The sequence below is a fragment of the Siphateles boraxobius genome, unplaced genomic scaffold (genome assembly GCF_051911475.1).
Source record: "Siphateles boraxobius isolate OS27281-9 unplaced genomic scaffold, OSU_SipBor_1 21, whole genome shotgun sequence".
Classification (NCBI taxonomy): domain Eukaryota; kingdom Metazoa; phylum Chordata; class Actinopteri; order Cypriniformes; family Leuciscidae; genus Siphateles; species Siphateles boraxobius.
In genome coordinates, this window is record NW_027508822.1 from 1,653,423 (window position 1) to 1,680,155 (window position 26,733).

The window sequence follows — 26,733 nt, forward strand, 5'->3', positions numbered from 1 at the left end:
TTGTCTGAGTGTGTGTTCACCTGTTCTTTGTCTGAGTGTGTGTTCACCTGTTATTTGTCTGAGTGTGTGTTCACCTGTTCTTTGTCTGAGTGTGTGTTCACCTGTTCTTTGGCTGAGTGTGTGCTCACCTATTCTTTGTCTGAGTGTGTGTTCGCATGTTCTTTTTCTGAGTGTGTGTTCGCCTGTTCTTTGTCTGAGTGTGTGTTCACCTGTTCTTTGTCTGAGTGTGTGCTCACCTGTTCTTTGTCTGAGTGTGTGTTCGCATATTCTTTGTCTGAGTGTGTGTTCGACTGTTTTTTGTCTGAGTGTGTGTTCGCCTGTTTTTTGTGTGTGCTCACCTGTTCTTTGTCTGAGTGTGTGCTCACCTGTTCTTTATCTGAGTGTGTGTTCACCTGTTCTTTGTCTGAGTGTGTGTTCGCATGTTCTTTGTCTGAGTGTGTGTTCACCTGTTCTTTGTCTGAGTGTGTGCTCACCTGTTCTTTTTCTGAGTGTGTGTTCGCATGTTCTTTGTCTGAGTGTGTGTTCGACTGTTTTTTGTCTGAGTGTGTGTTCACCTGTTTTTTGTGTGTGCTCACCTGTTTTTTGTCTGAGTGTGTGCTCACCTGTTCTTTATCTGAGTGTGTGTTTGCCTGTTCTTTTTGTGAGTGTGTGTTCACCTGTTATTTGTCTGAGTGTGTGTTCACCTGTTCTTTGTCCGAGTGTGTGTTCACCTATTCTTTGTCTGAGTGTGTGTTCGCATGTTCTTTTTCTGAGTGTGTGTTCGCCTGTTCTTTGTCTGAGTGTGTGTTCACCTGTTCTTTGTCTGAGTGTGTGCTCACCTGTTCTTTGTCTGAGTGTGTGTTCGCATATTCTTTGTCTGAGTGTGTGTTCGACTGTTTTTTGTCTGAGTGTGTGTTCGCCTGTTTTTTTGTGTGTGCTCACCTGTTCTTTGTCTGAGTGTGTGCTCACCTGTTCTTTATCTGAGTGTGTGTTCACCTGTTCTTTGTCTGAGTGTGTGTTCGCATGTTCTTTGTCTGAGTGTGTGTTCACCTGTTCTTTGTCTGAGTGTGTGCTCACCTGTTCTTTTTCTGAGTGTGTGTTCGCATGTTCTTTGTCTGAGTGTGTGTTCGACTGTTTTTTGTCTGAGTGTGTGTTCACCTGTTTTTTGTGTGTGCTCACCTGTTTTTTGTCTGAGTGTGTGCTCACCTGTTCTTTATCTGAGTGTGTGTTTGCCTGTTCTTTTTGTGAGTGTGTGTTCACCTGTTATTTGTCTGAGTGTGTGTTCACCTGTTCTTTGTCCGAGTGTGTGTTCACCTGTTCTTTGGCTGAGTGTGTGCTCACCTATTCTTTGTCTGAGTGTGTGTTCGCATGTTCTTTGTCTGAATGTGTGTTCGCATATTCTTTGTCTGAGTGTGTGTTCGCATGTTCTTTGTCTGAGTGTGTGTTCACCTGTTATTTGTCTGAGTGTGTGTTCACCTGTTCTTTGTCTGAGTGTGTGTTTGCCTGTTCTTTGTGTGAGTGTGTGTTCACCTGTTATTTGTCTGAGTGTGTGTTCACCTGTTCTTTGTCTGAGTGTGTGTTCACCTGTTCTTTGTCTGAGTGTGTGTTCACCTGTTCTTTGGCTGAGTGTGTGCTCACCTATTCTTTGTCTGAGTGTGTGTTCGCATGTTCTTTGTCTGAGTGTGTGTTCGCATGTTCTTTGTCTGAGTGTGTGTTCACCTGTTCTTTGTCTGAGTGTGTGTTCGTCTGTTTTTTGTCTGAGTGTGTGTTCACCTGTTCTTTGTCTGAGTGTGTGCTCACCTGTTCTTTGTCTGAGTGTGTGTTCGCATGTTCTTTGTCTGAGTGTGTGTTTGCCTGTTTTTTGTGAGTGCTCACCTGTTCTTTGTCTGAGTGTGTGCTCACCTGTTCTTTATCTGAGTGTGTGTTCACCTGTTCTTTGTCTGAGTGTGTGTTCACTGGTTCTTTTTCTGAGTGTGTGCTCACCTGTTCTTTGTCTGAGTGTGTGTTCGCCTGTTCTTTGTCTGAGTGTGTGTTCGACTGTTTTTTGTCTGAGTGTGTGTTCGCCTGTTTTTTGTGTGTGCTCACCTGTTCTTTTTGTCTGAGTGTGTGCTCACCTGTTCTTTATCTGAGTGTGTGTTTGCCTGTTCTTTTTGTGAGTGTGTGTTCACCTGTTATTTGTCTGAGTGTGTGTTCACCTGTTCTTTGTCCGAGTGTGTGTTCACCTGTTCTTTGGCTGAGTGTGTGCTCACCTATTCTTTGTCTGAGTGTGTGTTCGCATGTTCTTTGTCTGAATGTGTGTTCGCATATTCTTTGTCTGAGTGTGTGTTCGCATGTTCTTTGTCTGAGTGTGTGTTCACCTGTTATTTGTCTGAGTGTGTGTTCACCTGTTCTTTGTCTGAGTGTGTGTTTGCCTGTTCTTTGTGTGAGTGTGTGTTCACCTGTTATTTGTCTGAGTGTGTGTTCACCTGTTCTTTGTCTGAGTGTGTGTTCACCTGTTCTTTGTCTGAGTGTGTGTTCACCTGTTCTTTGGCTGAGTGTGTGCTCACCTATTCTTTGTCTGAGTGTGTGTTCGCATGTTCTTTGTCTGAGTGTGTGTTCGCATGTTCTTTGTCTGAGTGTGTGTTCACCTGTTCTTTGTCTGAGTGTGTGTTCGTCTGTTTTTTGTCTGAGTGTGTGTTCACCTGTTCTTTGTCTGAGTGTGTGCTCACCTGTTCTTTGTCTGAGTGTGTGTTCGCATGTTCTTTGTCTGAGTGTGTGTTTGCCTGTTTTTTGTGTGTGCTCACCTGTTCTTTGTCTGAGTGTGTGCTCACCTGTTCTTTATCTGAGTGTGTGTTCACCTGTTCTTTGTCTGAGTGTGTGTTCACTGGTTCTTTTTCTGAGTGTGTGCTCACCTGTTCTTTGTCTGAGTGTGTGTTCGCATGTTCCTTGTCTGAATGTGTGTTCGCATATTCTTTGTCTGAGTGTGTGTTCGCATGTTCTTTGTCTGAGTGTGTGTTCACCTGTTATTTGTCTGAGTGTGTGTTCACCTGTTCTTTGTCTGAGTGTGTGTTTGCCTGTTCTTTGTGTGAGTGTGTGTTCACCTGTTATTTGTCTGAGTGTGTGTTCACCTGTTCTTTGTCTGAGTGTGTGTTCACCTGTTCTTTGTCTGAGTGTGTGTTCACCTGTTCTTTGGCTGAGTGTGTGCTCACCTATTCTTTGTCTGAGTGTGTGTTCGCATGTTCTTTGTCTGAGTGTGTGTTCGCATGTTCTTTGTCTGAGTGTGTGTTCACCTGTTCTTTGTCTGAGTGTGTGTTCGTCTGTTTTTTGTCTGAGTGTGTGTTCACCTGTTCTTTGTCTGAGTGTGTGCTCACCTGTTCTTTGTCTGAGTGTGTGTTCGCATGTTCTTTGTCTGAGTGTGTGTTTGCCTGTTTTTTGTGTGTGCTCACCTGTTCTTTGTCTGAGTGTGTGCTCACCTGTTCTTTATCTGAGTGTGTGTTCACCTGTTCTTTGTCTGAGTGTGTGTTCACTGGTTCTTTTTCTGAGTATGTGCTCACCTGTTCTTTGTCTGAGTGTGTGTTCGCCTGTTCTTTGTCTGAGTGTGTGTTCACCTGTTATTTGTCTGAGTGTGTGTTCACCTGTTCTTTGTCTGAGTGTGTGTTCACCTGTTCTTTGTCTGAGTGTGTGTTCACCTGTTCTTTTGCTGAGTGTGTGCTCACCTATTCTTTGTCTGAGTGTGTGTTCGCATGTTCTTTGTCTGAGTGTGTGTTCGCCTGTTCTTTGTCTGAGTGTGTGTTCACCTGTTCTTTGTCTGAGTGTGTGCTCACCTGTTCTTTGTCTGAGTGTGTGTTCGCATGTTCTTTGTCTGAGTGTGTGTTCGACTGTTTTTTTGTCTGAGTGTGTGTTCGCCTGTTTTTTGTGTGTGCTCACCTGTTCTTTGTCTGAGTGTGTGCTCACCTGTTCTTTATCTGAGTGTGTGTTCACCTGTTCTTTGTCTGAGTGTGTTCGCATGTTCTTTGTCTGAGTGTGTGTTCACCTGTTCTTTGTCTGAGTGTGTGCTCACCTGTTCTTTGTCTGAGTGTGTGTTCGCATGTTCTTTGTCTGAGTGTGTGTTCGACTATTTTTTGTCTGAGTGTGTGTTCGCCTGTTTTTTGTGTGTGCTCACCTGTTCTTTGTCTGAGTGTGTGCTCACCTGTTCTTTATCTGAGTGTGTGTTCACCTGTTCTTTGTCTGAGTGTGTGTTCACTGGTTCTTTTTCTGAGTGTGTGCTCACCTGTTCTTTGTCTGAGTGTGTGTTCGCCTGTTCTTTGTCTGAGTGTGTGTTCACCTGTTCTTTATCTGAGTGTGTGTTCACCTGTTATTTGTCTGAGTGTGTGTTCACCTGTTCTTTGTCTGAGTGTGTGTTCACCTGTTATTTGTCTGAGTGTGTGTTCACCTGTTCTTTGTCTGAGTGTGTGTTTGCCTGTTCTTTGTGTGAGTGTGTGTTCACCTGTTATTTGTCTGAGTGTGTGTTCACCTGTTCTTTGTCTGAGTGTGTGTTCACCTGTTCTTTGTCTGAGTGTGTGTTCACCTGTTCTTAGGCTGAGTGTGTGCTCACCTATTCTTTGTCTGAGTGTGTGTTCGCATGTTCTTTGTCTGAGTGTGTGTTCGCATGTTCTTTGTCTGAGTGTGTGTTCGTCTGTTCTTTGTCTGAGTGTGTGTTCGTCTGTTTTTTGTCTGAGTGTGTGTTCGCATGTTCTTTGTCTGAGTGTGTGTTCGACTGTTTTTTGTCTGAGTGTGTGTTCGCCTGTTTTTTGTGTGTGCTCACCTGTTCTTTGTCTGAGTGTGTGCTCACCTGTTCTTTATCTGAGTGTGTGTTCACCTGTTCTTTGTCTGAGTGTGTGTTCGCATGTTCTTTGTCTGAGTGTGTGTTCGCATGTTCTTTGTCTGAGTGTGTGTTCGACTGTTTTTTGTCTGAGTGTGTGTTCGCCTGTTTTTTGTGTGTGCTCACCTGTTCTTTGTCTGAGTGTGTGCTCACCTGTTCTTTATCTGAGTGTGTGTTCACCTGTTCTTTGTCTGAGTGTGTGTTCACTGGTTCTTTTTCTGAGTGTGTGCTCACCTGTTCTTTGTCTGAGTGTGTGTTCGCCTGTTCTTCGTCTGAGTGTGTGCTCACCTGTTCTTTGTCTGAGTGTGTGTTCGCCTGTTCTTTGTCTGAGTGTGTGTTCACCTGTTCTTTGTCTGAGTGTGTGTTCACCTGTTATTTGTCTGAGTGTGTGTTCACCTGTTCTTTGTCTGAGTGTGTGTTTGCCTGTTCTTTGTGTGAGTGTGTGTTCACCTGTTATTTGTCTGAGTGTGTGTTCACCTGTTCTTTGTCTGAGTGTGTGTTCACCTGTTCTTTGTCTGAGTGTGTGTTCACCTGTTCTTTGGCTGAGTGTGTGCTCACCTATTCTTTGTCTGAGTGTGTGTTCGCATGTTCTTTGTCTGAGTGTGTGTTCGCATGTTCTTTGTCTGAGTGTGTGTTCACCTGTTCTTTGTCTGAGTGTGTGTTCGTCTGTTTTTTGTCTGAGTGTGTGTTCGCATGTTCTTTGTCTGAGTGTGTGTTCGACTGTTTTTTGTCTGAGTGTGTGTTCGCCTGTTTTTTGTGTGTGCTCACCTGTTCTTTGTCTGAGTGTGTGCTCACCTGTTCTTTATCTGAGTGTGTGTTCACCTGTTCTTTGTCTGAGTGTGTGTTCGCATGTTCTTTGTCTGAGTGTGTGTTCGCATGTTCTTTTTCTGAGTGTGTGTTCGACTCTTTTTTGTCTGAGTGTGTGTTCGCCTGTTTTTTGTGTGTGCTCACCTGTTCTTTGTCTGAGTGTGTGCTCACCTGTTCTTTATCTGAGTGTGTGTTCACCTGTTCTTTGTCTGAGTGTGTGTTCACTGGTTCTTTTTCTGAGTGTGTGCTCACCTTTTCTTTGTCTGAGTGTGTGTTCGCCTATTCTTCGTCTGAGTGTGTGTTCACCTGTTCTTTGTCTGAGTGTGTGTTCACCTGTTATTTGTCTGAGTGTGTGTTCACCTGTTCTTTGTCTGAGTGTGTGTTCACCTGTTCTTTGTCTGAGTGTGTGTTTGCCTGTTCTTTGTGTGAGTGTGTGTTCACCTGTTATTTGTCTGAGTGTGTGTTCGCATGTTCTTTGTCTGAGTGTGTGTTCACCTGTTCTTTGTCTGAGTGTGTGTTCGTCTGTTTTTTGTCTGAGTGTGTGTTCACCTGTTCTTTGTCTGAGTGTGTGCTCACCTGTTCTTTGTCTGAGTGTGTGTTCGCATGTTCTTTGTCTGAGTGTGTGTTCACCTGTTCTTTGTCTGAGTGTGTGTTCGTCTGTTTTTTGTCTGAGTGTGTGTTCACCTGTTCTTTGTCTGAGTGTGTGCTCACCTGTTCTTCGTCTGAGTGTGTGCTCACCTGTTCTTTGTCTGAGTGTGTGTTCGCCTGTTCTTTGTCTGAGTGTGTGTTCACCTGTTCTTTGTCTGAGTGTGTGTTCACCTGTTATTTGTCTGAGTGTGTGTTCACCTGTTCTTTGTCTGAGTGTGTGTTTGCCTGTTCTTTGTGTGAGTGTGTGTTCACCTGTTATTTGTCTGAGTGTGTGTTCACCTGTTCTTTGTCTGAGTGTGTGTTCACCTGTTCTTTGTCTGAGTGTGTGTTCACCTGTTCTTTGGCTGAGTGTGTGCTCACCTATTCTTTGTCTGAGTGTGTGTTCGCATGTTCTTTGTCTGAGTGTGTGTTCGCATGTTCTTTGTCTGAGTGTGTGTTCACCTGTTCTTTGTCTGAGTGTGTGTTCGTCTGTTTTTTGTCTGAGTGTGTGTTCGCATGTTCTTTGTCTGAGTGTGTGTTCGACTGTTTTTTGTCTGAGTGTGTGTTCGCCTGTTTTTTGTGTGTGCTCACCTGTTCTTTGTCTGAGTGTGTGCTCACCTGTTCTTTATCTGAGTGTGTGTTCACCTGTTCTTTGTCTGAGTGTGTGTTCGCATGTTCTTTGTCTGAGTGTGTGTTCGCATGTTCTTTTTCTGAGTGTGTGTTCGACTCTTTTTTGTCTGAGTGTGTGTTCGCCTGTTTTTTGTGTGTGCTCACCTGTTCTTTGTCTGAGTGTGTGCTCACCTGTTCTTTATCTGAGTGTGTGTTCACCTGTTCTTTGTCTGAGTGTGTGTTCACTGGTTCTTTTTCTGAGTGTGTGCTCACCTGTTCTTTGTCTGAGTGTGTGTTCGCCTATTCTTCGTCTGAGTGTGTGTTCACCTGTTCTCTGTCTGAGTGTGTGTTCACCTGTTATTTGTCTGAGTGTGTGTTCACCTGTTCTTTGTCTGAGTGTGTGTTCACCTGTTATTTGTCTGAGTGTGTGTTTGCCTGTTCTTTGTGTGAGTGTGTGTTCACCTGTTATTTGTCTGAGTGTGTGTTCGCATGTTCTTTGTCTGAGTGTGTGTTCACCTGTTCTTTGTCTGAGTGTGTGTTCGTCTGTTTTTTGTCTGAGTGTGTGTTCACCTGTTCTTTGTCTGAGTGTGTGCTCACCTGTTCTTTGTCTGAGTGTGTGTTCGCATGTTCTTTGTCTGAGTGTGTGTTCGACTGTTTTTTGTCTGAGTGTGTGTTTGCCTGTTTTTTGTGTGTGCTCACCTGTTCTTTGTCTGAGTGTGTGCTCACCTGTTCTTTATCTGAGTGTGTGTTCAACTATTCTTTGTCTGAGTGTGTGTTCACTGGTTCTTTTTTTGAGTGTGTGCTCACCTGTTCTTTGTCTGAGTGTGTGTTCGCCTGTTCTTTGTCTGAGTGTGTGTTCACCTGTTCTTTGTCTGAGTGTGTGTTCACCTGTTATTTGTCTGAGTGTGTGTTCACCTGTTCTTTGTCTGAGTGTGTGTTCACCTGTTCTTTGTCTGAGTGTGTGTTCACCTGTTCTTTGGCTGAGTGTGTCCTCACCTATTCTTTATCTGAGTTAGTGTTCGCATGTTCTTTGTCTGAGTGTGTGTTCGCCTGTTCTTTGTCTGAGTGTGTGTTCACCTGTTCTTTGTCTGAGTGTGTGCTCACCTGTTCTTTGTCTGAGTGTGTGTTCGCATGTTCTTTGTCTGAGTGTGTGTTTGCCTGTTTTTTGTGAGTGCTCACCTGTTCTTTGTCTGAGTGTGTGCTCACCTGTTCTTTATCTGAGTGTGTGTTCACCTGTTCTTTGTCTGAGTGTGTGTTCACTGGTTCTTTTTCTGAGTGTGTGCTCACCTGTTCTTTGTCTGAGTGTGTGTTCGCCTGTTCTTTGTCTGAGTGTGTGTTCGACTGTTTTTTGTCTGAGTGTGTGTTCGCCTGTTTTTTGTGTGTGCTCACCTGTTATTTGTCTGAGTGTGTGTTCACCTGTTCTTTGTCTGAGTGTGTGTTTGCCTGTTCTTTGTGTGAGTGTGTGTTCACCTGTTATTTGTCTGAGTGTGTGTTCACCTGTTCTTTGTCTGAGTGTGTGTTCACCTGTTCTTTGTCTGAGTGTGTGTTCACCTGTTCTTTGGCTGAGTGTGTGCTCACCTATTCTTTGTCTGAGTGTGTGTTCGCATGTTCTTTGTCTGAGTGTGTGTTCGCATGTTCTTTGTCTGAGTGTGTGTTCACCTGTTCTTTGTCTGAGTGTGTGTTCGTCTGTTTTTTGTCTGAGTGTGTGTTCACCTGTTCTTTGTCTGAGTGTGTGCTCACCTGTTCTTTGTCTGAGTGTGTGTTCGCATGTTCTTTGTCTGAGTGTGTGTTCGCCTGTTTTTTGTGTGTGCTCACCTGTTCTTTGTCTGAGTGTGTGCTCACCTGTTCTTTATCTGAGTGTGTGTTCACCTGTTCTTTGTCTGAGTGTGTGTTCACTGGTTCTTTTTTTGAGTGTGTGCTCACCTGTTCTTTGTCTGAGTGTGTGTTCGCCTGTTCTTTGTCTGAGTGTGTGTTCACCTGTTATTTGTCTGAGTGTGTGTTCACCTGTTCTTTGTCTGAGTGTGTGTTCACCTGTTCTTTGTCTGAGTGTGTGTTCACCTGTTCTTTTGCTGAGTGTGTGCTCACCTATTCTTTGTCTGAGTGTGTGTTCGCATGTTCTTTGTCTGAGTGTGTGTTCGCCTGTTCTTTGTCTGAGTGTGTGTTCACCTGTTCTTTGTCTGAGTGTGTGCTCACCTGTTCTTTGTCTGAGTGTGTGTTCGCATGTTCTTTGTCTGAGTGTGTGTTCGACTGTTTTTTTGTCTGAGTGTGTGTTCGCCTGTTTTTTGTGTGTGCTCACCTGTTCTTTGTCTGAGTGTGTGCTCACCTGTTCTTTATCTGAGTGTGTGTTCACCTGTTCTTTGTCTGAGTGTGTTCGCATGTTCTTTGTCTGAGTGTGTGTTCACCTGTTCTTTGTCTGAGTGTGTGCTCACCTGTTCTTTGTCTGAGTGTGTGTTCGCATGTTCTTTGTCTGAGTGTGTGTTCGACTGTTTTTTGTCTGAGTGTGTGTTCGCCTGTTTTTTGTTTGTGCTCACCTGTTCTTTGTCTGAGTGTGTGCTCACCTGTTCTTTATCTGAGTGTGTGTTCACCTGTTCTTTGTCTGAGTGTGTGTTCACTGGTTCTTTTTCTGAGTGTGTGCTCACCTGTTCTTTGTCTGAGTGTGTGTTCGCCTGTTCTTTGTCTGAGTGTGTGTTCACCTGTTCTTTGTCTGAGTGTGTGTTCACCTGTTATTTGTCTGAGTGTGTGTTCACCTGTTCTTTGTCTGAGTGTGTGTTCACCTGTTCTTTGTCTGAGTGTGTGTTCGTCTGTTTTTTGTCTGAGTGTGTGTTCACCTGTTCTTTGTCTGAGTGTGTGCTCACCTGTTCTTTTTCTGAGTGTGTGTTCGCATGTTCTTTGTCTGAGTGTGTGTTCGACTGTTTTTTGTCTGAGTGTGTGTTTGCCTGTTTTTTGTGTGTGCTCACCTGTTCTTTGTCTGAGTGTGTGCTCACCTGTTCTTTATCTGAGTGTGTGTTCACCTGTTCTTTGTCTGAGTGTGTGTTCACTGGTTCTTTTTCTGAGTGTGTGCTCACCTGTTCTTTGTCTGAGTGTGTGTTCGCCTGTTCTTTGTCTGAGTGTGTGTTCACCTGTTCTTTGTCTGAGTGTGTGTTCACCTGTTCTTTGTCTGAGTGTGTGTTCACCTGTTCTTTGGCTGAGTGTGTGCTCACCTATTCTTTGTCTGAGTGTGTGTTCGCATGTTCTTTTTCTGAGTGTGTGTTCGCCTGTTCTTTGTCTGAGTGTGTGTTCACCTGTTCTTTGTCTGAGTGTGTGTTCGCATGTTCTTTGTCTGAGTGTGTGTTCGACTGTTTTTTGTCTGAGTGTGTGCTCACCTATTCTTTGTCTGAGTGTGTGTTCGCATGTTCTTTGTCTGAGTGTGTGTTCGCATGTTCTTTGTCTGAGTGTGTTTTCACCTGTTCTTTGTCTGAGTGTGTGTTCGTCTGTTTTTTGTCTGAGTGTGTGTTCGACTGTTTTTTGTCTGAGTGTGTGTTCGCCTGTTTTTTGTGTGTGCTCACCTGTTCTTTGTCTGAGTGTGTGCTCACCTGTTCTTTTATCTGAGTGTGTGTTCACCTGTTCTTTGTCTGAGTGTGTGTTCGCATGTTCTTTGTCTGAGTGTGTGTTCACCTGTTCTTTGTCTGAGTGTGTGCTCACCTGTTCTTTGTCTGAGTGTGTGTTCGCATGTTCTTTGTCTGAGTGTGTGTTCGACTGTTTTTTGTCTGAGTGTGTGTTCGCCTGTTTTTTGTGTGTGCTCACCTGTTCTTTGTCTGAGTGTGTGCTCACCTGTTCTTTATCTGAGTGTGTGTTCACCTGTTCTTTGTCTGAGTGTGTGTTCACTGGTTCTTTTTCTGAGTGTGTGCTCACCTGTTCTTTGTCTGAGTGTGTGTTCGCCTGTTCTTTGTCTGAGTGTGTGTTCGCCTGTTCTTTGTCTGAGTGTGTGTTCACCTGTTCTTTGTCTGAGTGTGTGTTCACCTGTTATTTGTCTGAGTGTGTGTTCACCTGTTCTTTGTCTGAGTGTGTGTTCACCTGTTCTTTGTCTGAGTGTGTGTTCGTCTGTTTTTTGTCTGAGTGTGTGTTCACCTGTTCTTTGTCTGAGTGTGTGCTCACCTGTTCTTTTTCTGAGTGTGTGTTCGCATGTTCTTTGTCTGAGTGTGTGTTCGACTGTTTTTTGTCTGAGTGTGTGTTTGCCTGTTTTTTGTGTGTGCTCACCTGTTCTTTGTCTGAGTGTGTGCTCACCTGTTCTTTATCTGAGTGTGTGTTCACCTGTTCTTTGTCTGAGTGTGTGTTCACTGGTTCTTTTTCTGAGTGTGTGCTCACCTGTTCTTTGTCTGAGTGTGTGTTCGCCTGTTCTTTGTCTGAGTGTGTGTTCACCTGTTCTTTGTCTGAGTGTGTGTTCACCTGTTCTTTGTCTGAGTGTGTGTTCACCTGTTCTTTGGCTGAGTGTGTGCTCACCTATTCTTTGTCTGAGTGTGTGTTCGCATGTTCTTTTTCTGAGTGTGTGTTCGCCTGTTCTTTGTCTGAGTGTGTGTTCACCTGTTCTTTGTCTGAGTGTGTGTTCGCATGTTCTTTGTCTGAGTGTGTGTTCGACTGTTTTTTGTCTGAGTGTGTGCTCACCTATTCTTTGTCTGAGTGTGTGTTCGCATGTTCTTTGTCTGAGTGTGTGTTCGCATGTTCTTTGTCTGAGTGTGTGTTCACCTGTTCTTTGTCTGAGTGTGTGTTCGTCTGTTTTTTGTCTGAGTGTGTGTTCGCATGTTCTTTGTCTGAGTGTGTGTTCGACTGTTTTTTGTCTGAGTGTGTGTTCGCCTGTTTTTTGTGTGTGCTCACCTGTTCTTTGTCTGAGTGTGTGCTCACCTGTTCTTTTATCTGAGTGTGTGTTCACCTGTTCTTTGTCTGAGTGTGTGTTCGCATGTTCTTTGTCTGAGTGTGTGTTCACCTGTTCTTTGTCTGAGTGTGTGCTCACCTGTTCTTTGTCTGAGTGTGTGTTCGCATGTTCTTTGTCTGAGTGTGTGTTCGACTGTTTTTTGTCTGAGTGTGTGTTCGCCTGTTTTTTGTGTGTGCTCACCTGTTCTTTGTCTGAGTGTGTGCTCACCTGTTCTTTATCTGAGTGTGTGTTCACCTGTTCTTTGTCTGAGTGTGTGTTCACTGGTTCTTTGTCTGAGTGTGTGCTCACCTGTTCTTTGTCTGAGTGTGTGTTCGCCTGTTCTTTGTCTGAGTGTGTGTTCACCTGTTCTTTGTCTGAGTGTGTGTTCACCTGTTATTTGTCTGAGTGTGTGTTCACCTGTTCTTTGTCTGAGTGTGTGTTCACCTGTTCTTTGTCTGAGTGTGTGTTCACCTGTTCTTTGGCTGTCTGAGTGTGTGTTCACCTGTTCTTTGGCTGAGTGTGTGCTCACCTATTCTTTGTCTGAGTGTGTGTTCGCATGTTCTTTGTCTGAGTGTGTGTTCGCATGTTCTTTGTCTGAGTGTGTGTTCGCCTGTTCTTTGTCTGAGTGTGTGTTCACCTGTTATTTGTGTGAGTGTGTGTTCACCTGTTATTTGTCTGAGTGTGTGTTCACCTGTTCTTTGTCTGAGTGTGTGTTCACCTGTTCTTTGTCTGAGTGTGTGTTCACCTGTTCTTTGGCTGAGTGTGTGCTCACCTATTCTTTGTCTGAGTGTGTGTTCGCATGTTCTTTGTCTAAGTGTGTTCGCATGTTCTTTGTCTGAGTGTGTGTTCACCTGTTCTTTGTCTGAGTGTGTGTTCACCTGTTCTTTGTCTGAGTGTGTGTTCACTGGTTCTTTTTCTGAGTGTGTGCTCACCTGTTATTTGTCTGAGTGTGTGTTCGCCTGTTCTTTGTCTGAGTGTGTGTTCACCTGTTCTTTGTCTGAGTGTGTGTTCACCTGTTATTTGTCTGAGTGTGTCTTCATCTGTTCTTTGTCTGAGTGTGTGTTCACCTGTTCTTTGGCTGAGTGTGTGCTCACCTATTCTTTGTTTGAGTGTGTGTTCGCCTGTTCTTTGTCTGAGTGTGTGTTCACCTGTTCTTTGTCTGAGTGTGTGTTCACCTGTTATTTGTGTGAGTGTGTGTTCACCTGTTATTTGTCTGAGTGTGTGTTCACCTGTTCTTTGGCTGAGTGTGTGTTCACCTGTTCTTTGGCTGAGTGTGTGTTCACCTGTTCTTTGGCTGAGTGTGTGCTCACCTATTCTTTGTCTGAGTGTGTGTTCGCATGTTCTTTGTCTGAGTGTGTGTTCGCATGTTCTTTGTCTGAGTGTGTGTTCACCTGTTCTTTGTCTGAGTGTGTGTTCGTCTGTTTTTGTCTGAGTGTGTGTTCGCATGTTCTTTGTCTGAGTGTGTGTTCGACTGTTTTTTGTCTGAGTGTGTGTTCGCCTGTTTTTTGTGTGTGCTCACCTGTTCTTTGTCTGAGTGTGTGCTCACCTGTTCTTTATCTGAGTGTGTGTTTGCCTGTTCTTTGTGTGAGTGTGTGTTCACCTGTTATTTGTCTGAGTGTGTGTTCACCTGTTCTTTGTCTGAGTGTGTGTTCACCTGTTCTTTGTCTGAGTGTGTGTTCACCTGTTCTTTGGCTGAGTGTGTGCTCACCTATTCTTTGTCTGAGTGTGTGTTCGCATGTTCTTTGTCTGAGTGTGTGTTCGCATGTTCTTTGTCTGAGTGTGTGTTCGCATGTTCTTTGTCTGAGTGTGTGTTCACCTGTTATTTGTCTGAGTGTGTGTTCACCTGTTCTTTGTCTGAGTGTGTGTTTGCCTGTTCTTTGTGTGAGTGTGTGTTCACCTGTTATTTGTCTGAGTGTGTGTTCACCTGTTCTTTGTCTGAGTGTGTGTTCACCTGTTCTTTGGCTGAGTGTGTGCTCACCTATTCTTTGTCTGAGTGTGTGTTCGCATGTTCTTTGTCTGAGTGTGTGTTCGCATGTTCTTTGTCTGAGTGTGTGTTCACCTGTTCTTTGTCTGAGTGTGTGTTCGTCTATTTTTTGTCTGAGTGTGTGTTCACCTGTTCTTTGTCTGAGTGTGTGCTCACCTGTTCTTTGTCTGAGTGTGTGTTCGCATGTTCTTTGTCTGAGTGTGTGTTCGACTGTTTTTTGTCTGAGTGTGTGTTTGCCTGTTTTTTGTGTGTGCTCACCTGTTCTTTGTCTGAGTGTGTGCTCACCTGTTCTTTATCTGAGTGTGTGTTCACCTGTTCTTTGTCTGAGTGTGTGTTCACTGGTTCTTTTTCTGAGTGTGTGCTCACCTGTTCTTTGTCTGAGTGTGTGTTCGCCTGTTCTTTGTCTGAGTGTGTGTTCACCTGTTCTTTGTCTGAGTGTGTGTTCACCTGTTATTTGTCTGAGTGTGTGTTCACCTGTTCTTTGTCTGAGTGTGTGTTCACCTGTTCTTTGGCTGAGTGTGTGCTCACCTATTCTTTGTCTGAGTGTGTGTTCGCATGTTCTTTTTCTGAGTGTGTGTTCGCCTGTTCTTTGTCTGAGTGTGTGTTCACCTGTTCTTTGTCTGAGTGTGTGCTCACCTGTTCTTTGTCTGAGTGTGTGTTCGCATATTCTTTGTCTGAGTGTGTGTTCGACTGTTTTTTGTCTGAGTGTGTGTTCGCCTGTTTTTTGTGTGTGCTCACCTGTTCTTTGTCTGAGTGTGTGCTCACCTGTTCTTTATCTGAGTGTGTGTTCACCTGTTCTTTGTCTGAGTGTGTGTTCGCATGTTCTTTGTCTGAGTGTGTGTTCACCTGTTCTTTGTCTGAGTGTGTGCTCACCTGTTCTTTTTCTGAGTGTGTGTTCGCATGTTCTTTGTCTGAGTGTGTGTTCGACTGTTTTTTGTCTGAGTGTGTGTTCACCTGTTTTTTGTGTGTGCTCACCTGTTTTTTGTCTGAGTGTGTGCTCACCTGTTCTTTATCTGAGTGTGTGTTTGCCTGTTCTTTTTGTGAGTGTGTGTTCACCTGTTATTTGTCTGAGTGTGTGTTCACCTGTTCTTTGTCCGAGTGTGTGTTCACCTATTCTTTGTCTGAGTGTGTGTTCGCATGTTCTTTTTCTGAGTGTGTGTTCGCCTGTTCTTTGTCTGAGTGTGTGTTCACCTGTTCTTTGTCTGAGTGTGTGCTCACCTGTTCTTTGTCTGAGTGTGTGTTCGCATATTCTTTGTCTGAGTGTGTGTTCGACTGTTTTTTGTCTGAGTGTGTGTTCGCCTGTTTTTTTGTGTGTGCTCACCTGTTCTTTGTCTGAGTGTGTGCTCACCTGTTCTTTATCTGAGTGTGTGTTCACCTGTTCTTTGTCTGAGTGTGTGTTCGCATGTTCTTTGTCTGAGTGTGTGTTCACCTGTTCTTTGTCTGAGTGTGTGCTCACCTGTTCTTTTTCTGAGTGTGTGTTCGCATGTTCTTTGTCTGAGTGTGTGTTCGACTGTTTTTTGTCTGAGTGTGTGTTCACCTGTTTTTTGTGTGTGCTCACCTGTTTTTTGTCTGAGTGTGTGCTCACCTGTTCTTTATCTGAGTGTGTGTTTGCCTGTTCTTTTTGTGAGTGTGTGTTCACCTGTTATTTGTCTGAGTGTGTGTTCACCTGTTCTTTGTCCGAGTGTGTGTTCACCTGTTCTTTGGCTGAGTGTGTGCTCACCTATTCTTTGTCTGAGTGTGTGTTCGCATGTTCTTTGTCTGAATGTGTGTTCGCATATTCTTTGTCTGAGTGTGTGTTCGCATGTTCTTTGTCTGAGTGTGTGTTCACCTGTTATTTGTCTGAGTGTGTGTTCACCTGTTCTTTGTCTGAGTGTGTGTTTGCCTGTTCTTTGTGTGAGTGTGTGTTCACCTGTTATTTGTCTGAGTGTGTGTTCACCTGTTCTTTGTCTGAGTGTGTGTTCACCTGTTCTTTGTCTGAGTGTGTGTTCACCTGTTCTTTGGCTGAGTGTGTGCTCACCTATTCTTTGTCTGAGTGTGTGTTCGCATGTTCTTTGTCTGAGTGTGTGTTCGCATGTTCTTTGTCTGAGTGTGTGTTCACCTGTTCTTTGTCTGAGTGTGTGTTCGTCTGTTTTTTGTCTGAGTGTGTGTTCACCTGTTCTTTGTCTGAGTGTGTGCTCACCTGTTCTTTGTCTGAGTGTGTGTTCGCATGTTCTTTGTCTGAGTGTGTGTTTGCCTGTTTTTTGTGAGTGCTCACCTGTTCTTTGTCTGAGTGTGTGCTCACCTGTTCTTTATCTGAGTGTGTGTTCACCTGTTCTTTGTCTGAGTGTGTGTTCACTGGTTCTTTTTCTGAGTGTGTGCTCACCTGTTCTTTGTCTGAGTGTGTGTTCGCCTGTTCTTTGTCTGAGTGTGTGTTCGACTGTTTTTTGTCTGAGTGTGTGTTCGCCTGTTTTTTGTGTGTGCTCACCTGTTCTTTTTGTCTGAGTGTGTGCTCACCTGTTCTTTATCTGAGTGTGTGTTTGCCTGTTCTTTTTGTGAGTGTGTGTTCACCTGTTATTTGTCTGAGTGTGTGTTCACCTGTTCTTTGTCCGAGTGTGTGTTCACCTGTTCTTTGGCTGAGTGTGTGCTCACCTATTCTTTGTCTGAGTGTGTGTTCGCATGTTCTTTGTCTGAATGTGTGTTCGCATATTCTTTGTCTGAGTGTGTGTTCGCATGTTCTTTGTCTGAGTGTGTGTTCACCTGTTATTTGTCTGAGTGTGTGTTCACCTGTTCTTTGTCTGAGTGTGTGTTTGCCTGTTCTTTGTGTGAGTGTGTGTTCACCTGTTATTTGTCTGAGTGTGTGTTCACCTGTTCTTTGTCTGAGTGTGTGTTCACCTGTTCTTTGTCTGAGTGTGTGTTCACCTGTTCTTTGGCTGAGTGTGTGCTCACCTATTCTTTGTCTGAGTGTGTGTTCGCATGTTCTTTGTCTGAGTGTGTGTTCGCATGTTCTTTGTCTGAGTATGTGTTCACCTGTTCTTTGTCTGAGTGTGTGTTCGTCTGTTTTTTGTCTGAGTGTGTGTTCACCTGTTCTTTGTCTGAGTGTGTGCTCACCTGTTCTTTGTCTGAGTGTGTGTTCGCATGTTCTTTGTCTGAGTGTGTGTTTGCCTGTTTTTTGTGTGTGCTCACCTGTTCTTTGTCTGAGTGTGTGCTCACCTGTTCTTTATCTGAGTGTGTGTTCACCTGTTCTTTGTCTGAGTGTGTGTTCACTGGTTCTTTTTCTGAGTGTGTGCTCACCTGTTCTTTGTCTGAGTGTGTGTTCGCATGTTCCTTGTCTGAATGTGTGTTCGCATATTCTTTGTCTGAGTGTGTGTTCGCATGTTCTTTGTCTGAGTGTGTGTTCACCTGTTATTTGTCTGAGTGTGTGTTCACCTGTTCTTTGTCTGAGTGTGTGTTTGCCTGTTCTTTGTGTGAGTGTGTGTTCACCTGTTATTTGTCTGAGTGTGTGTTCACCTGTTCTTTGTCTGAGTGTGTGTTCACCTGTTCTTTGTCTGAGTGTGTGTTCACCTGTTCTTTGGCTGAGTGTGTGCTCACCTATTCTTTGTCTGAGTGTGTGTTCGCATGTTCTTTGTCTGAGTGTGTGTTCGCATGTTCTTTGTCTGAGTGTGTGTTCACCTGTTCTTTGTCTGAGTGTGTGTTCGTCTGTTTTTTGTCTGAGTGTGTGTTCACCTGTTCTTTGTCTGAGTGTGTGCTCACCTGTTCTTTGTCTGAGTGTGTGTTTGCCTGTTTTTTGTGTGTGCTCACCTGTTCTTTGTCTGAGTGTGTGTTTGCCTGTTTTTTGTGTGTGCTCACCTGTTCTTTGTCTGAGTGTGTGCTCACCTGTTCTTTATCTGAGTGTGTGTTCACCTGTTCTTTGTCTGAGTGTGTGTTCACTGGTTCTTTTTCTGAGTATGTGCTCACCTGTTCTTTGTCTGAGTGTGTGTTCGCCTGTTCTTTGTCTGAGTGTGTGTTCACCTGTTATTTGTCTGAGTGTGTGTTCACCTGTTCTTTGTCTGAGTGTGTGTTCACCTGTTCTTTGTCTGAGTGTGTGTTCACCTGTTCTTTTGCTGAGTGTGTGCTCACCTATTCTTTGTCTGAGTGTGTGTTCGCATGTTCTTTGTCTGAGTGTGTGTTCGCCTGTTCTTTGTCTGAGTGTGTGTTCACCTGTTCTTTGTCTGAGTGTGTGCTCACCTGTTCTTTGTCTGAGTGTGTGTTCGCATGTTCTTTGTCTGAGTGTGTGTTCGACTGTTTTTTTGTCTGAGTGTGTGTTCGCCTGTTTTTTGTGTGTGCTCACCTGTTCTTTGTCTGAGTGTGTGCTCACCTGTTCTTTATCTGAGTGTGTGTTCACCTGTTCTTTGTCTGAGTGTGTTCGCATGTTCTTTGTCTGAGTGTGTGTTCACCTGTTCTTTGTCTGAGTGTGTGCTCACCTGTTCTTTGTCTGAGTGTGTGTTCGCATGTTCTTTGTCTGAGTGTGTGTTCGACTATTTTTTGTCTGAGTGTGTGTTCGCCTGTTTTTTGTGTGTGCTCACCTGTTCTTTGTCTGAGTGTGTGCTCACCTGTTCTTTATCTGAGTGTGTGTTCACCTGTTCTTTGTCTGAGTGTGTGTTCACTGGTTCTTTTTCTGAGTGTGTGCTCACCTGTTCTTTGTCTGAGTGTGTGTTCGCCTGTTCTTTGTCTGAGTGTGTGTTCACCTGTTCTTTGTCTGAGTGTGTGTTCACCTGTTATTTGTCTGAGTGTGTGTTCACCTGTTCTTTGTCTGAGTGTGTGTTCACCTGTTATTTGTCTGAGTGTGTGTTCACCTGTTCTTTGTCTGAGTGTGTGTTTGCCTGTTCTTTGTGTGAGTGTGTGTTCACCTGTTATTTGTCTGAGTGTGTGTTCACCTGTTCTTTGTCTGAGTGTGTGTTCACCTGTTCTTTGTCTGAGTGTGTGTTCACCTGTTCTTAGGCTGAGTGTGTGCTCACCTATTCTTTGTCTGAGTGTGTGTTCGCATGTTCTTTGTCTGAGTGTGTGTTCGCATGTTCTTTGTCTGAGTGTGTGTTCGTCTGTTCTTTGTCTGAGTGTGTGTTCGTCTGTTTTTTGTCTGAGTGTGTGTTCGCATGTTCTTTGTCTGAGTGTGTGTTCGACTGTTTTTTGTCTGAGTGTGTGTTCGCCTGTTTTTTGTGTGTGCTCACCTGTTCTTTGTCTGAGTGTGTGCTCACCTGTTCTTTATCTGAGTGTGTGTTCACCTGTTCTTTGTCTGAGTGTGTGTTCGCATGTTCTTTGTCTGAGTGTGTGTTCGCATGTTCTTTGTCTGAGTGTGTGTTCGACTGTTTTTTGTCTGAGTGTGTGTTCGCCTGTTTTTTGTGTGTGCTCACCTGTTCTTTGTCTGAGTGTGTGCTCACCTGTTCTTTATCTGAGTGTGTGTTCACCTGTTCTTTGTCTGAGTGTGTGTTCACTGGTTCTTTTTCTGAGTGTGTGCTCACCTGTTCTTTGTCTGAGTGTGTGTTCGCCTGTTCTTCGTCTGAGTGTGTGCTCACCTGTTCTTTGTCTGAGTGTGTGTTCGCCTGTTCTTTGTCTGAGTGTGTGTTCACCTGTTCTTTGTCTGAGTGTGTGTTCACCTGTTATTTGTCTGAGTGTGTGTTCACCTGTTCTTTGTCTGAGTGTGTGTTTGCCTGTTCTTTGTGTAAGTGTGTGTTCACCTGTTATTTGTCTGAGTGTGTGTTCACCTGTTCTTTGTCTGAGTGTGTGTTCACCTGTTCTTTGTCTGAGTGTGTGTTCACCTGTTCTTTGGCTGAGTGTGTGCTCACCTATTCTTTGTCTGAGTGTGTGTTCGCATGTTCTTTGTCTGAGTGTGTGTTCGCATGTTCTTTGTCTGAGTGTGTGTTCACCTGTTCTTTGTCTGAGTGTGTGTTCGTCTGTTTTTTGTCTGAGTGTGTGTTCGCATGTTCTTTGTCTGAGTGTGTGTTCGACTGTTTTTTGTCTGAGTGTGTGTTCGCCTGTTTTTTGTGTGTGCTCACCTGTTCTTTGTCTGAGTGTGTGCTCACCTGTTCTTTATCTGAGTGTGTGTTCACCTGTTCTTTGTCTGAGTGTGTGTTCGCATGTTCTTTGTCTGAGTGTGTGTTCGCATGTTCTTTTTCTGAGTGTGTGTTCGACTCTTTTTTGTCTGAGTGTGTGTTCGCCTGTTTTTTGTGTGTGCTCACCTGTTCTTTGTCTGAGTGTGTGCTCACCTGTTCTTTATCTGAGTGTGTGTTCACCTGTTCTTTGTCTGAGTGTGTGTTCACTGGTTCTTTTTCTGAGTGTGTGCTCACCTTTTCTTTGTCTGAGTGTGTGTTCGCCTATTCTTCGTCTGAGTGTGTGTTCACCTGTTCTTTGTCTGAGTGTGTGTTCACCTGTTATTTGTCTGAGTGTGTGTTCACCTGTTCTTTGTCTGAGTGTGTGTTCACCTGTTCTTTGTCTGAGTGTGTGTTTGCCTGTTTTTTGTGTGAGTGTGTGTTCACCTGTTATTTGTCTGAGTGTGTGTTCGCATGTTCTTTGTCTGAGTGTGTGTTCACCTGTTCTTTGTCTGAGTGTGTGTTCGTCTGTTTTTTGTCTGAGTGTGTGTTCACCTGTTCTTTGTCTGAGTGTGTGCTCACCTGTTTTTTGTCTGAGTGTGTGTTCGCATGTTCTTTGTCTGAGTGTGTGTTCACCTGTTCTTTGTCTGAGTGTGTGTTCGTCTGTTTTTTGTCTGAGTGTGTGTTCACCTGTTCTTTGTCTGAGTGTGTGCTCACCTGTTCTTCGTCTGAGTGTGTGCTCACCTGTTCTTTGTCTGAGTGTGTGTTCGCCTGTTCTTTGTCTGAGTGTGTGTTCACCTGTTCTTTGTCTGAGTGTGTGTTCACCTGTTATTTGTCTGAGTGTGTGTTCACCTGTTCTTTGTCTGAGTGTGTGTTTGCCTGTTCTTTGTGTGAGTGTGTGTTCACCTGTTATTTGTCTGAGTGTGTGTTCACCTGTTCTTTGTCTGAGTGTGTGTTCACCTGTTCTTTGTCTGAGTGTGTGTTCACCTGTTCTTTGGCTGAGTGTGTGCTCACCTATTCTTTGTCTGAGTGTGTGTTCGCATGTTCTTTGTCTGAGTGTGTGTTCGCATGTTCTTTGTCTGAGTGTGTGTTCACCTGTTCTTTGTCTGAGTGTGTGTTCGTCTGTTTTTTGTCTGAGTGTGTGTTCGCATGTTCTTTGTCTGAGTGTGTGTTCGACTGTTTTTTGTCTGAGTGTGTGTTCGCCTGTTTTTTGTGTGTGCTCACCTGTTCTTTGTCTGAGTGTGTGCTCACCTGTTCTTTATCTGAGTGTGTGTTCACCTGTTCTTTGTCTGAGTGTGTGTTCGCATGTTCTTTGTCTGAGTGTGTGTTCGCATGTTCTTTTTCTGAGTGTGTGTTCGACTCTTTTTTGTCTGAGTGTGTGTTCGCCTGTTTTTTGTGTGTGCTCACCTGTTCTTTGTCTGAGTGTGTGCTCACCTGTTCTTTATCTGAGTGTGTGTTCACCTGTTCTTTGTCTGAGTGTGTGTTCACTGGTTCTTTTTCTGAGTGTGTGCTCACCTGTTCTTTGTCTGAGTGTGTGTTCGCCTATTCTTCGTCTGAGTGTGTGTTCACCTGTTCTCTGTCTGAGTGTGTGTTCACCTGTTATTTGTCTGAGTGTGTGTTCACCTGTTCTTTGTCTGAGTGTGTGTTCACCTGTTATTTGTCTGAGTGTGTGTTTGCCTGTTCTTTGTGTGAGTGTGTGTTCACCTGTTATTTGTCTGAGTGTGTGTTCGCATGTTCTTTGTCTGAGTGTGTGTTCACCTGTTCTTTGTCTGAGTGTGTGTTCGTCTGTTTTTTGTCTGAGTGTGTGTTCACCTGTTCTTTGTCTGAGTGTGTGCTCACCTGTTCTTTGTCTGAGTGTGTGTTCGCATGTTCTTTGTCTGAGTGTGTGTTCGACTGTTTTTTGTCTGAGTGTGTGTTTGCCTGTTTTTTGTGTGTGCTCACATGTTCTTTGTCTGAGTGTGTGCTCACCTGTTCTTTATCTGAGTGTGTGTTCAACTATTCTTTGTCTGAGTGTGTGTTCACTGGTTCTTTTTTTGAGTGTGTGCTCACCTGTTCTTTGTCTGAGTGTGTGTTCGCCTGTTCTTTGTCTGAGTGTGTGTTCACCTGTTCTTTGTCTGAGTGTGTGTTCACCTGTTATTTGTCTGAGTGTGTGTTCACCTGTTCTTTGTCTGAGTGTGTGTTCACCTGTTCTTTGTCTGAGTGTGTGTTCACCTGTTCTTTGGCTGAGTGTGTCCTCACCTATTCTTTATCTGAGTTAGTGTTCGCATGTTCTTTGTCTGAGTGTGTGTTCGCCTGTTCTTTGTCTGAGTGTGTGTTCACCTGTTCTTTGTCTGAGTGTGTGCTCACCTGTTCTTTGTCTGAGTGTGTGTTCGCATGTTCTTTGTCTGAGTGTGTGTTTGCCTGTTTTTTGTGAGTGCTCACCTGTTCTTTGTCTGAGTGTGTGCTCACCTGTTCTTTATCTGAGTGTGTGTTCACCTGTTCTTTGTCTGAGTGTGTGTTCACTGGTTCTTTTTCTGAGTGTGTGCTCACCTGTTCTTTGTCTGAGTGTGTGTTCGCCTGTTCTTTGTCTGAGTGTGTGTTCGACTGTTTTTTGTCTGAGTGTGTGTTCGCCTGTTTTTTGTGTGTGCTCACCTGTTATTTGTCTGAGTGTGTGTTCACCTGTTCTTTGTGTGAGTGTGTGTTTGCCTGTTCTTTGTGTGAGTGTGTGTTCACCTGTTATTTGTCTGAGTGTGTGTTCACCTGTTCTTTGTCTGAGTGTGTGTTCACCTGTTCTTTGTCTGAGTGTGTGTTCACCTGTTCTTTGGCTGAGTGTGTGCTCACCTATTCTTTGTCTGAGTGTGTGTTCGCATGTTCTTTGTCTGAGTGTGTGTTCGCATGTTCTTTGTCTGAGTGTGTGTTCACCTGTTCTTTGTCTGAGTGTGTGTTCGTCTGTTTTTTGTCTGAGTGTGTGTTCACCTGTTCTTTGTCTGAGTGTGTGCTCACCTGTTCTTTGTCTGAGTGTGTGTTCGCATGTTCTTTGTCTGAGTGTGTGTTCGCCTGTTTTTTGTGTGTGCTCACCTGTTCTTTGTCTGAGTGTGTGCTCACCTGTTCTTTATCTGAGTGTGTGTTCACCTGTTCTTTGTCTGAGTGTGTGTTCACTGGTTCTTTTTTTGAGTGTGTGCTCACCTGTTCTTTGTCTGAGTGTGTGTTCGCCTGTTCTTTGTCTGAGTGTGTGTTCACCTGTTATTTGTCTGAGTGTGTGTTCACCTGTTCTTTGTCTGAGTGTGTGTTCACCTGTTCTTTGTCTGAGTGTGTGTTCACCTGTTCTTTTGCTGAGTGTGTGCTCACCTATTCTTTGTCTGAGTGTGTGTTCGCATGTTCTTTGTCTGAGTGTGTGTTCGCCTGTTCTTTGTCTGAGTGTGTGTTCACCTGTTCTTTGTCTGAGTGTGTGCTCACCTGTTCTTTGTCTGAGTGTGTGTTCGCATGTTCTTTGTCTGAGTGTGTGTTCGACTGTTTTTTTGTCTGAGTGTGTGTTCGCCTGTTTTTTGTGTGTGCTCACCTGTTCTTTGTCTGAGTGTGTGCTCACCTGTTCTTTATCTGAGTGTGTGTTCACCTGTTCTTTGTCTGAGTGTGTTCGCATGTTCTTTGTCTGAGTGTGTGTTCACCTGTTCTTTGTCTGAGTGTGTGCTCACCTGTTCTTTGTCTGAGTGTGTGTTCGCATGTTCTTTGTCTGAGTGTGTGTTCGACTGTTTTTTGTCTGAGTGTGTGTTCGCCTGTTTTTTGTTTGTGCTCACCTGTTCTTTGTCTGAGTGTGTGCTCACCTGTTCTTTATCTGAGTGTGTGTTCACCTGTTCTTTGTCTGAGTGTGTGTTCACTGGTTCTTTTTCTGAGTGTGTGCTCACCTGTTCTTTGTCTGAGTGTGTGTTCGCCTGTTCTTTGTCTGAGTGTGTGTTCACCTGTTCTTTGTCTGAGTGTGTGTTCACCTGTTATTTGTCTGAGTGTGTGTTCACATGTTCTTTGTCTGAGTGTGTGTTCACCTGTTATTTGTCTGAGTGTGTGTTCACCTGTTCTTTGTCTGAGTGTGTGTTTGCCTGTTCTTTGTGTGAGTGTGTGTTCACCTGTTATTTGTCTGAGTGTGTGTTCACCTGTTCTTTGTCTGAGTGTGTGTTCACCTGTTCTTTGTCTGAGTGTGTGTTCACCTGTTCTTTGGCTGAGTGTGTGCTCACCTATTCTTTGTCTGAGTGTGTGTTCGCATGTTCTTTGTCTGAGTGTGTGTTCGCATGTTCTTTGTCTGAGTGTGTGTTCGTCTGTTCTTTGTCTGAGTGTGTGTTCGTCTGTTTTTTGTCTGAGTGTGTGTTCGCATGTTCTTTGTCTGAGTGTGTGTTCGACTGTTTTTTGTCTGAGTGTGTGTTCGCCTGTTTTTTGTGTGTGCTCACCTGTTCTTTGTCTGAGTGTGTGCTCACCTGTTCTTTATCTGAGTGTGTGTTCACCTGTTCTTTGTCTGAGTGTGTGTTCGCATGTTCTTTGTCTGAGTGTGTGTTCGCATGTTCTTTGTCTGAGTGTGTGTTCGACTGTTTTTTGTCTGAGTGTGTGTTCGCCTGTTTTTTTGTGTGCTCACCTGTTCTTTGTCTGAGTGTGTGCTCACCTGTTCTTTATCTGAGTGTGTGTTCACCTGTTCTTTGTCTGAGTGTGTGTTCACTGGTTCTTTTTCTGAGTGTGTGCTCACCTGTTCTTTGTCTGAGTGTGTGTTCGCCTGTTCTTCGTCTGAGTGTGTGCTCACCTGTTCTTTGTCTGAGTGTGTGTTCGCCTGTTCTTTGTCTGAGTGTGTGTTCACCTGTTCTTTGGCTGAGTGTGTGTTCACCTGTTATTTGTCTGAGTGTGTGTTCACCTGTTCTTTGTCTGAGTGTGTGTTTGCCTGTTCTTTGTGTGAGTGTGTGTTCACCTGTTATTTGTCTGAGTGTGTGTTCACCTGTTCTTTGTCTGAGTGTGTGTTCACCTGTCCTTTGTCTGAGTGTGTGTTCACCTGTTCTTTGGCTGAGTGTGTGCTCACCTATTCTTTGTCTGAGTGTGTGTTCGCATGTTCTTTGTCTGAGTGTGTGTTCGCATGTTCTTTGTCTGAGTGTGTGTTCGTCTGTTCTTTGTCTGAGTGTGTGTTCGTCTGTTTTTTGTCTGAGTGTGTGTTCGCATGTTCTTTGTCTGAGTGTGTGTTCGACTGTTTTTTGTCTGAGTGTGTGTTCGCCTGTTTTTTGTGTGTGCTCACCTGTTCTTTGTCTGAGTGTGTGCTCACCTGTTCTTTGTCTGAGTGTGTGTTCGCATGTTCTTTGTCTGAGTGTGTGTTCGCATGTTCTTTGTCTGAGTGTGTGTTCGACTCTTTTTTGTCTGAGTGTGTGTTCGCCTGTTTTTTGTGTGTGCTCACCTGTTCTTTGTCTGAGTGTGTGCTCACCTGTTCTTTATCTGAGTGTGTGTTCACCTGTTCTTTGTCTGAGTGTGTGTTCACTGGTTCTTTTTCTGAGTGTGTGCTCACCTGTTCTTTGTCTGAGTGTGTGTTCGCCTGTTCTTCGTCTGAGTGTGTGTTCACCTGTTCTTTGTCTGAGTGTGTGTTCACCTGTTATTTGTCTGAGTGTGTGTTCACCTGTTCTTTGTCTGAGTGTGTGTTCACCTGTTCTTTGGCTGAGTGTGTGCTCACCTATTCTTTGTCTGAGTGTGTGTTCGCATGTTCTTTGTCTGAGTGTGTGTTCGCCTGTTCTTTGTCTGAGTGTGTGTTTGCATGTTCTTTGTCTGAGTGTGTGTTCACCTGTTATTTGTCTGAGTGTGTGTTCACCTGTTCTTTGTCTGAGTGTGTGTTTGCCTGTTCTTTGTGTGAGTGTGTGTTCGCATGTTCTTTGTCTGAGTGTGTGTTCGCATGTTCTTTGTCTGAGTGTGTGTTCACCTGTTATTTGTCTGAGTGTGTGTTCACCTGTTATTTGTCTGAGTGTGTGTTCACCTGTTATTTGTCTGAGTGTGTGTTCACCTGTTCTTTGTCTGAGTGTGTGTTCACCTGTTCTTTGTCTGAGTGTGTGTTCACCTGTTCTTTGGCTGAGTGTGAGCTCACCTATTCTTTGTCTGAGTGTGTGTTCGCATGTTCTTTGTCTGAGTGTGTGTTCGCATGTTCTTTGTCTGAGTGTGTGTTCGCATGTTCTTTGTCTGAGTGTGTGTTCACCTGTTATTTGTCTGAGTGTGTGTTCACCTGTTCTTTGTCTGAGTGTGTGTTTGCCTGTTCTTTGTGTGAGTGTGTGTTCACCTGTTATTTGTCTGAGTGTGTGTTCGCATGTTCTTTGTCTGAGTGTGTGTTCACCTGTTCTTTGTCTGAGTGTGTGTTCGTCTGTTTTTTGTCTGAGTGTGTGTTCACCTGTTCTTTGTCTGAGTGTGTGCTCACCTGTTCTTTGTCTGAGTGTGTGTTCGCATGTTCTTTGTCTGAGTGTGTGTTCGACTGTTTTTTGTCTGAGTGTGTGTTTGCCTGTTTTTTGTGTGTGCTCACCTGTTCTTTGTCTGAGTGTGTGCTCACCTGTTCTTTATCTGAGTGTGTGCTCACCTGTTCTTTGTCTGAGTGTGTGCTCACCTGTTCTTTATCTGAGTGTGTGTTCACCTATTCTTTGTCTGAGTGTGTGTTCACTGGTTCTTTTTCTGAATGTGTGCTCACCTGTTCTTTGTCTGAGTGTGTGTTCGCCTGTTCTTTGTCTGAGTGTGTGTTCACCTGTTCTTTGTCTGAGTGTGTGTTCACCTGTTATTTGTCTGAGTGTGTGTTCACCTGTTCTTTGTCTGAGTGTGTGTTCACCTGTTCTTTGTCTGAGTGTGTGTTCACCTGTTCTTTGGCTGAGTGTGTGCTCACCTATTCTTTATCTGAGTTAGTGTTCGCATGTTCTTTGTCTGAGTGTGTGTTCGCCTGTTCTTTGTCTGAGTGTGTGTTCACCTGTTCTTTGTCTGAGTGTGTGCTCACCTG

The 26,733-nt window shown here is 44.2% G+C and overlaps 1 protein-coding gene across 1 annotated transcript in view; it reads left to right on the forward strand.

Moving 5' to 3' along the window:
• Positions 1–26,733, forward strand: part of LOC143746111 (uncharacterized) — a 61,871-nt gene that overhangs the window by 23,213 nt on the left and 11,925 nt on the right. The gene's annotated exons all lie outside the window — the stretch shown is intronic.